This window comes from Lathyrus oleraceus, chromosome 5 (genome assembly GCF_024323335.1).
Source record: "Lathyrus oleraceus cultivar Zhongwan6 chromosome 5, CAAS_Psat_ZW6_1.0, whole genome shotgun sequence".
NCBI classification, from domain to species: Eukaryota; Viridiplantae; Streptophyta; class Magnoliopsida; order Fabales; family Fabaceae; genus Lathyrus; species Lathyrus oleraceus.
This window is the reverse complement of record NC_066583.1, coordinates 426,214,082-426,223,496: the sequence shown is the minus strand read 5'-3', so window position 1 is coordinate 426,223,496 and position 9,415 is coordinate 426,214,082.

Here is a 9,415-nt window from a genome sequence, read left to right as displayed (position 1 = left end):
AACAAGGATAGGAAAACTTTGAGAAGGTTGTCAGGTAGTTTCTACCTCAGCGGTGAAGTGTTGTACAAGAGAAATTTTGATATGGTTTTGCTCAGATGCGTGGATAGACACGAAGCAAACCTGTTGATGACTGAGGTCCATGAGGGTTCATTTGGTACTCATTCCAATGGACATGCCATGGCTAAGAAGATGTTGAGAGCAGGCTACTATTGGCTGACAATGGAGTCTGACTGTTGCAAGTATGTGAAGAAATGTCACAAGTGTCAAATTTATGCGGATAAGATTCATATTCCTCCGACACTCCTAAATGTGATTTCATCACCATGGCCTTTCTCTATGTGGGGAATCGACATGATCGGTATGATTGAGCCGAAAGCGTCCAACGGACATCGTTTTATTCTCGTAGCCATTGATTACTTCACCAAATGGGTTGAAGCCGCGTCGTACGCGAATGTAACCAGGCAGGTGGTTGTGAAGTTTATCAAGAACCAGCTGATTTGCCGTTATGGTGTGCCAGAGAGGATCATTACTGATAATGGATCCAATCTGAATAACAAGATGATGGATGAGTTGTGCGCTGAATTCAAGATTGCACACCATAATTCCTCTCCTTACAGACCTAAGATGAATGGGGCTGTTGAAGCTGCTAACAAGAATATCAAGAGAATTATCCAGAAGATGACTGTCACCTACAAAGATTGGCATGAGATGCTGCCATTTGCTTTGCATGGATATCGTACGTCTGTACGCACTTCAACAGGGGCAACCCCTTTCTCTCTTGTTTATGGCATGGAAGCCGTTCTCCCAGTAGAGGTGGAGATCCCATCAATGCGAGTCTTGATGGAAGCCAAGTTGACTGATGCTGAATGGATTCAGAGTCGTTACGACCAACTGAATTTGATCGAAGAGAAGCGATTAACTGCCATGTGTCATGGTCAGTTATATCAGCAAAGAATGAAGAAAGCATTCGACAAGAAGGTCAAGCCTCGTGTGTTCCGAGAAGGTGACCTTGTGCTCAAGAAAGTTTTGTCTTTCGCGCCCGATTCCAGGGGCAAGTGGACTCCAAACTACGAGGGTCCATATGTTGTTAAGAGAGCCTTTTCAGGCGGTGCTTTGATGCTTACAACAATGGATGGGGAGGATTTCACTCGTCCTGTGAATTCAGATGCAGTTAAGAGATACTTTGCCTAAAAAAAAAAGTATATGCAAATGAAAAAAAAAGAATGAAAAAAACAGAATAGCTCGCTAAGTTGAAAACCCGAAAGGGCGGCTTAGGCAAAAATGAGCGTCTCGGTGGAGAACCCGTAAGGGTAATCCAGGCAAAAATTAGAGACTTGGAAAAAAGGAATATATTTGCATCCCGCTAGATTGAGTACCTCACTCTGGGGCAATCTAGGCAAAAATTAGGGATTTGGCAAGTAACTGCATCCTGACAAGACTTTCTGGTTCATCAGTCGTCATTTCGTCAGCAGATTCTCGATTCGTCGTCAACTGAAGCTTCGGATACATCGAGATTCAAATTGGTAGAGAAAGGATCATTATGTTCAATGTAGCCCTCTTCCAATATATATCACTGATTTCAAATTTGTACAGATCTATGGAGTCTTGCCATTTGCAGACTACCATTCCATCAAATCAATTTGAGCTTTTTATCCAATTATTTGCACTCTTATTTGTTTCAATTCAACAAATGTTTTGCATGTTTTCAAATTGATAAAATGTCATTGTTTTAAACAAATCAAATTTTTCAAAATTTTGTTTTAAACAAAGTGAATATTCATAAGATTGAAAGGATACTCAAGAATATCTCAGTGCTCTCCCGAGGGTGGCATGATTCCCAACAGGTAAGACATTTGTTCATATTCCTGGTTTGGTGGTATCTTCTTTCTTCAGATCTTTGTTGAGGTTGTTCCTCAAACAAAGTTGTTGTTGGGGCTGTTCCCCAGTATAGTCGCAAGTGATTTGTTGTTGAAGACTTTGTATTCTCCAGCAGCAGTTTTCCCTAGCATGGGTGTTTTCTTGTGAAGTTTCGGCGGTTGATGTTTGTCATCTTGGTGCCCCGTCACTTTCTTTAGTGGGTCGTATGCCCCAGACTTTATTTGTCTCCTCAGCACAGTCATGAGTGTAACTGATTGATTGATACTCCCCTCGGAGTTGCGAGTAGAGCTGTTATTAATATCCCCACCAGGGTTGCAAGTGGAGTTGTTACCTCTTCTCCCCATGCAGTGTGCCAGCAGGAATTGTCTGTTTCCTCAGCACGATTGTTGTCTTTTTGAAGACTCGGTAAGTCAGTGGTTTGATACCCAGTACTTTACCTTCTCCCCGGCGAAGTCGTCTGCGGAATTGTTGCTATCTCTCCATCAGAGTTTTTCTCTCCAGCAGAGCAGGATTTATTTTCCTGAGCAGTTTTGATTTGGGTTGATATCCCAGTATTGCAACCATCTTTTCCTCAGCATTAGTCTGCAGAATATTTGTTGTGGCAGTTTTTGCCTGTTGAATTCTCCTTCAATCCCAGTATGGTCGAATGATGGCTCTAGCCTCCCGTGAACGGATTAATTTCCTGACTGTTTGTGATCCCCAGTAGAGTGGCTTGTATTGCAGAATCTACTTGTTGTGATCAGTTTGCTCTGTGTATTCTCCCCAAGTGGAACGGTTCGTTGCAGAACCTATTCGTTTGATCTGTCCTCCCTCAGTGGTTTGTTCCCAAGAGAGTAGCCGACAGTTTTCCCCAGTAGAGTTGCTTATGCAGTTAGATTCTACCTGGATGATATCATTCTCCCTCAGTGGGTTTTCCCCCAGCGGAGTTGTGTAGATTTACTTCTACAGCAGTTTGTGCTTGTGCAATGCACTTTTGTTTCTCAGTTGACACTGGAATCCCTTGCAGATATCTTGGGATTTCTCTTGTTCCCCTACAGATTCGTCTTGGTGGCTGTTTTTGCCCGTTGTGACTTTCTGTACCTTGATTGGGTTGTTTCCTGATATCTATGATTCTCTGCTTCTTCAGCAGTACCTGCAGATCTTTGCTTTACAGCATGTAGATCTCCGCAGATTGGCTCTCCAGCTGGTTTTTCCCCTGGAAGTATAATACCGGACGTTTGGTTCCTGAACCTGTTTGTGTTAGAATTGTCTGTTTTGTCAGCATTCGTCAAACATAAATCACGCATATTCATGCATACGCATAAACATTCAGATATTCATGTTGCATTTCTCGCCATGTATCCTTTGTTTGTTGTTCCCTGCTTTTGGTGATGTAGATCTCTTTACAGATCTCCCCAAGCAGATGTTGGGTGTTATAAATCTCTCCATATAGAGTCAGCCCATAAGCAGAAAATGCTGTCTTTCCTTCTGCAGTTCCCCACCGAGATATATCCTCGTGGATGACGGTTTCTTCCGTTTCCTCCCAACACATATATTGGGATGGACTTTCCTATTTGAGTTATATTCTCATTAGGACGTGTCTTGATTCAGTCTGTCTTTTCGGATCGTTCCCGAATTGGCTATTTGTCAGATGTCTTGTGTTTCCCAGTGGGTTTTTCCCCAGTGGAATGTTTTTGGGCCTCTACCCTCATACCGGTAGTTATAAGTCCTATCTTTCCTGGCTTTCTTAACAGAATTTGTGGTTATACACCTTTTATTCTCCAGCCAGAGTTTTTGGTTTTCTACCTACTACCCGGTAGTTGTAAATCCTATTTTCCTGCTCTTCAGCAGTTCGTGGTTTGTTATAAACCCTATTTTGGTTTCCCGTGCGGATTTGTGATTTGTTCTATCCCCACGTGGAGTTGTTGGTCTTCTACCCCGTATTCGGTAGATGTAAACCCTAATTTTGTGGTTATCTTCATTCAATATTTGATGATGATTTTCCTTTTGCTTGTGTAAGTTGCTCAGATCAGCACTTATACCCCCAGCAAGTCTTTTGTGGATAATTGCCGTATGCTAGCAATTTTATCCCCAGTGGGTCTTTTCACCGTATGCTAGTGATTTGTTCCCCGGATCATTGGTTGTTTACCAATGCATCCCCAGCTAGTCTTCTGCCGATAATTGCCGGATGCTTGCAATTTATCCTCAACAGATTGCCTTTCATTTACCCTTTTGTTGGTAATGTCTGTTGCTTCTTTGATTGGTTATCATTATATACCTAATTTGGTATCCCGATGCCTTTCTGTTCGGTTGATTTATCCTTTGTTAACCCAGTAACCGGTTGTGGATAATCTTCCTTGCGAGTATATTATTCACGGTCTGCCGGTAATGAATAATATATCTCATGCACTCTTCAGTCGAAGCCTTTTGTGTTTCCCCAGTCGAGTAAGATTCGTTATTTCCCTTTGCGGAGTCGAACATTCTTGTTGTTGGATAATTGCCGGATGCTTGCAATTTATCCTTTGAGTTGTCTTTCGTTTACCCGTATGCTTGGTATCGATTGTCTCTCTCTTTTGGTTAGTCACCTATTATATACCCAGTAACTGGTATCTCTGGTGTCTTTTCCTTTCGAGTGTATTATTCACGGTCTGCCGGTAATGAATAATATATCTCATGCGCTCTTTAGTTGGAATCCTTTGTTGATTTTCCCCAACTGAGCAAGATTCGTATTCTTTGTAGAATCGAATGTCCATCCTTTAACCAGTTTGTGTTTTGGATGATGAGTGTTTTGGAAGTGAAATCCAATTCACGTTTTCGGTAGATCACCTATTATATACCCAGTAACCGGTATCTCTGGTGTTTCTTACCATGCGAGTTTGTTATCTACGTTCTGACGGTAATAGATAATATATCTCATGCGAGTATTCTTATCCACGGTCTGCCGGTAATGGATATTATATCTCATGCACTCTTTGGGTTTGTGTCCCCAGTTGAGTAAGATTCGTTTTCCCGTTGTGGGTTCGAATGTCCATCCTGTAAGTCGATTTGCTTTTTCAAGCCCTCCTTTCGGATGATGAGTGTTTTGGAAGTGAAAACCAATTCACGTCTTCGGATTTTATCCTATAAACAACCCAGTAACCGGTTCAGGATAATTTTCCTTTCGAGTATATTATTCACGGTCTGCCGGTAATGAATAATATGTCTCATCTGAGTATTCTATCCACGTTCTGACGGTAATGGATATTATATCTCGTTCGCTCGTGAGTCGATCTTTTGATTGTTTTCCCCTCAGAGTAAGATTCATTTTCTTTGTGGAATTGAATGTCCATCCTTTAAACAAGTTTGCTTTTCTAGCTTTCTTCAGGATGATGAGTGTTTTGGAAGTGAAATCCAATTCACGCTTTGGTCGGTCACCTATTATATACCCAGTAACCGGTATCCTTGGTGTTCCTTCCTTTTCTGCTCCCTATTATGACCTCGGTCCCCCTGTGGAGTCAGATTTTCCTGAGTTTGTTACCCGTATGCCTGGTAACATCTCATCTCTTTGTTACTTCCCCAGTGGAACTTTGTGTTGCTTCTCCTCAGGAGTCAGCTTGTGTCTCTCCAATGGATTTATTTTCCATTTGGAATCCTCTTCCCAGTGTGAGTCCTTCACTCCCCAGTGAGTTCTCCAGTCTGTTTTCTGTTTTTCCCTAATCAGAGTCGTGCTTTGTTCACGTTGTGTCAGTTTTGTCTTTCCCCAGTTTAGAGTCGTGTATTATCCACACATTTCTTTTTCTTTTATTATCCCCATAGAGTCTTGTTAGAGTCTCTGCTCCTGGTGAGTGTACTACTCCGATGGATCGTCTTTTCTTCTGTGTGAATCATATTCCCCACAGAATTTGTGTCTTTTGCACGCATACATCTGCATCATGAGGTCTCTTAGGGACCAAAATTCGTCTCATTACTGTTATTTAAGTCCATTCTACCGCGTCGAGATGAAGATTTCTAAACTTCACTTCTCCGGCTAGAATGACCTTAAATAGGGGCATCTGTAAGACCCCAATTTTGGGCCCTAAGATCCCTCATGGCCCATATCATTCATATCATAACCTCAAGGATCATTGCATGCCTTTGTCCCCTTCTAGTGGATAGTTTGCCTTGTGGGTTTGTTTCTTGATCACCAAGCATACTTTGCATTTGTATATCTTTGCTTTCATATGTTTATCATTCAAAAAGTACAAAAATATTGTCAGTCTAACCTAGCTGCTTGCAGTGGAAGTAATCATCAGAAATTAGGTCAAAGTCAGTCATTAGTCAGTCAAAGCAATGGATGATGGCCATTCTTGTGGAATTTGGGCATCATGATCATTAATCAAAAGTTCATACATCTTGAGACATTATTTGAAGTCAAGTTCTCAAGGAATTAGGGTTTGGAATTCATCAGAAGAGGTTCAGTCATCCAAAACCCTAGAAAAGTCAAACTTGGTCAACTGTGGATTTAATCAGTGATTTGATGGATAGAATTGATTTGAAGAAGTTCATTCATGCTTGTACAAGCCTCATATATCATGTCAAACCTCATCATGGAAGAAAATCAAGTCAATCAGAAAATTTTCCAGAAATAGAAAGTGGACCTGTAATTTCAACTGCCAAAAATGGAAACTTCTTGATCTTAAACTTACATCATGATACAAGCTTCAAATGAATTTTTGCCCAACATGAAAGTTGAATATCTTGTTCTCCCATTTTCAAAAAGTCCAAGAACTCTCAAATCCCATGTGCGGTTGTCAAGATATGATCAAATCATTTTCACCAATTTTTGAACTTCAACAAGCCATATCTCTCAAACCATAAGGCCAAATTTGGTGGGGTTTTTTCCTACAAACCACATTTTTCATCCTCTTTCCAAAAATATAAATTTCATGACCTAAAACCTTACCATTCAAAATGGCATTTTTGGACCTTTTTCATTTAAATTCAAAGTTTGACCAAACTTTGACTTTTTGAGTTTTTGACTTTTTCTTGATTTGGTCAATTGGGAAATGTTCCATATCACATTTGTGACTTGTTCCAATTCCAAAACCATGTCCATACCATCATCCCATCTACATTTTGGATCAAAATGCAAACTTGGCCATTTTGCAAAATGGCTTCAAAGAGTAAAAACCAGTAAAGCATTTCACTTGTACAACCAAAACAGCAACATGTTGTCCTTCTTGCAGCCTGTTGCAGGCCCATTTTCGTGCATCCCTACACCCTCCCATATCCACTTACACAAAGTTAGCAAAATGGCAATTGGTTTTCATTAAGCTAAATCAACTTAGCACTTGGATTAATAATGTTAAACAGACCTTTATAAGGCCATTTGCTGTCAAATAAACCCTAGAGTGATAGCCTCCAAGCACAGAAAACATTGATCCTCTCCTTCTTGCATTTTGACACCTTGCAATTTCTGCACGAAAAAACTTGAAAGAACTCGAGTGACCATTGGTTCCCTCATCATCCAACCAACCTTGGAAGCTTTGTGGATTTTTGATTCTCAGCTGGAACCCTCTCCATGTTCTGTTTTTTCATTTCAAAGCACAGCAATGGCAGATTATGATGTAGTAACTTCCAAGCATTAATGAACTGAAGCTATCCAACCATTCATCGTTTCCAAGTATCTGAAGCATCTGTTTGAGCTGGTCACCACCAAAACCACACTGTACCATCGAGTTCTTCAATTTAGGTAAGATTTTCAACTTCCTTATTTGTCCAAATCATACCATATATCATGAAGATCCCTCTTTGTTGATTGTCGTGAGCTATAAGTTGTTGAAAATGGTTAGCTGTTAGTAAAGATATGTCAATCTGAAATTTGATGTTCATGTGTGTTTTGGTTTGCTGCTCTTTAGTTAGTTTGTTTTAAGGAGAATGGGTGTTGGATTATGCTTATTCTTGGTCTAATGATGTTATTGGTATGTTGATTTTTTTGTTCTGTGCATGATGGAATTTCGAATGCATAGTGATGATGAGTGTTGGCTGCTGTTCTTTAAACCCTAGAAGTCTGTTCAAAAAAAAAAACTCCCGTGTTTGTTTGTTTTGCTGGTAGTTGATGATGTTTTATGGCCACGACCATTTGTTAATGTTGTTGTTCATGTTGATGATTGACTGATGAATGTTGGTGATGAGCATATGTTGTATTGAATTCTACTCTGCCCAGCTCATGATTAGGTTTGGTCTGTTGTTCTTAATGTTGTATGAGGATAGTGTCATGGCCCTGTTGGATTATTGTTGATGTTTATTTTTGTATGTTCATGATCAATGGTTGAACTTGGAAATGATGAGCATCCTGTTAAAACCCTAGCTTGTTCCAGTTTGTTTTCCCAGGATCATGCCTGTTGTTGTTGCTTGTATTGGCCTGAACATATTGTTAATGCTGTACTGTTGGCCATGCTGTAGATGGGTGATGAGTTTTGATAAAAAATGTTAATGCCTTGCTGTTCATGAATCCTGTCATATTTGCCCGAAATCCTGCATGCATATGTGTTGGACACTATTGCTGCTGGTAACTGTAGGATGTTTTGGTCAAATTTTGTTTCTAATGTTGATTTCATGAATGCATGTTGCTGCCAAACCCTAGCTGCAAGAACTTTGCCCAGAACTTTGAATGCTATTGGCTATTGTTGTTTAATTCACTGTTGCATTGGACGCTAGCCAATTAGAATATTTCTTTTGCCTTGCCAAAACGCTGAGTTTTGTTAAATGAAATGCTTTATTACACTTATGCCATCGGTTGACTCCTAGTTGACCAATTTGCCATGCTTTCATGTTCAATATTTCATCAATTATTCATCAAACTTCCATAATTCATTTTCAGTTCAATTTTTATCCAAAAATCCTGAAATTTTTTCCACATGTTCACAATTGTGTCCTCTATTTTATGGTGAATTTTAATTAATTTTTCAGTGGATGGATTTTAAATGATAATTGTTTTCCCAATATGTATGCATGAATGATACCCTTGGCCATTTCAATTGTGAAATTCTCATGTTGCATTCAATGAGTTTGAAATTTTTTGTGGTGAAACTAGACACATTGACCTTCATTTCCATATAAAGTTTGTGCATTTATCATTTGTGGATTGAGAGTTATGATTTTTTGAAGTTATGTGTTACATTTGGTGTCATACCATGATCATGCATTTTCCCAATTTTTGTTCACATGCTTCCTCTTATCCAAATCACTTGAAATTTTGCATGAATGATCTCTCATATGTCTAGTTGGTGTATGAATTTTCTTGGAATTAATCTTGCTGTTTTCCATTTGATTGAGAATTTTCTTCCATACTTGGTCATTTGTTGACTTTTTGTGCTATGCCTTGCCAAATCTTTTGTGAAATTCTCATATCTTATTGTATGTTCATGAAATTTCATATGTGATAACTAGACATCTCAAGCTTTGCATTGGTGTTAATCTCACTCATTTATCTTCTGTTTTCAAATTGATATGATTTTTTGAAGTTGACCCATGCTTGTTGACTTTCACCATGCTTACTTGAATTTGGTTTGACTTCATTGATTTTACTTGACTGCCT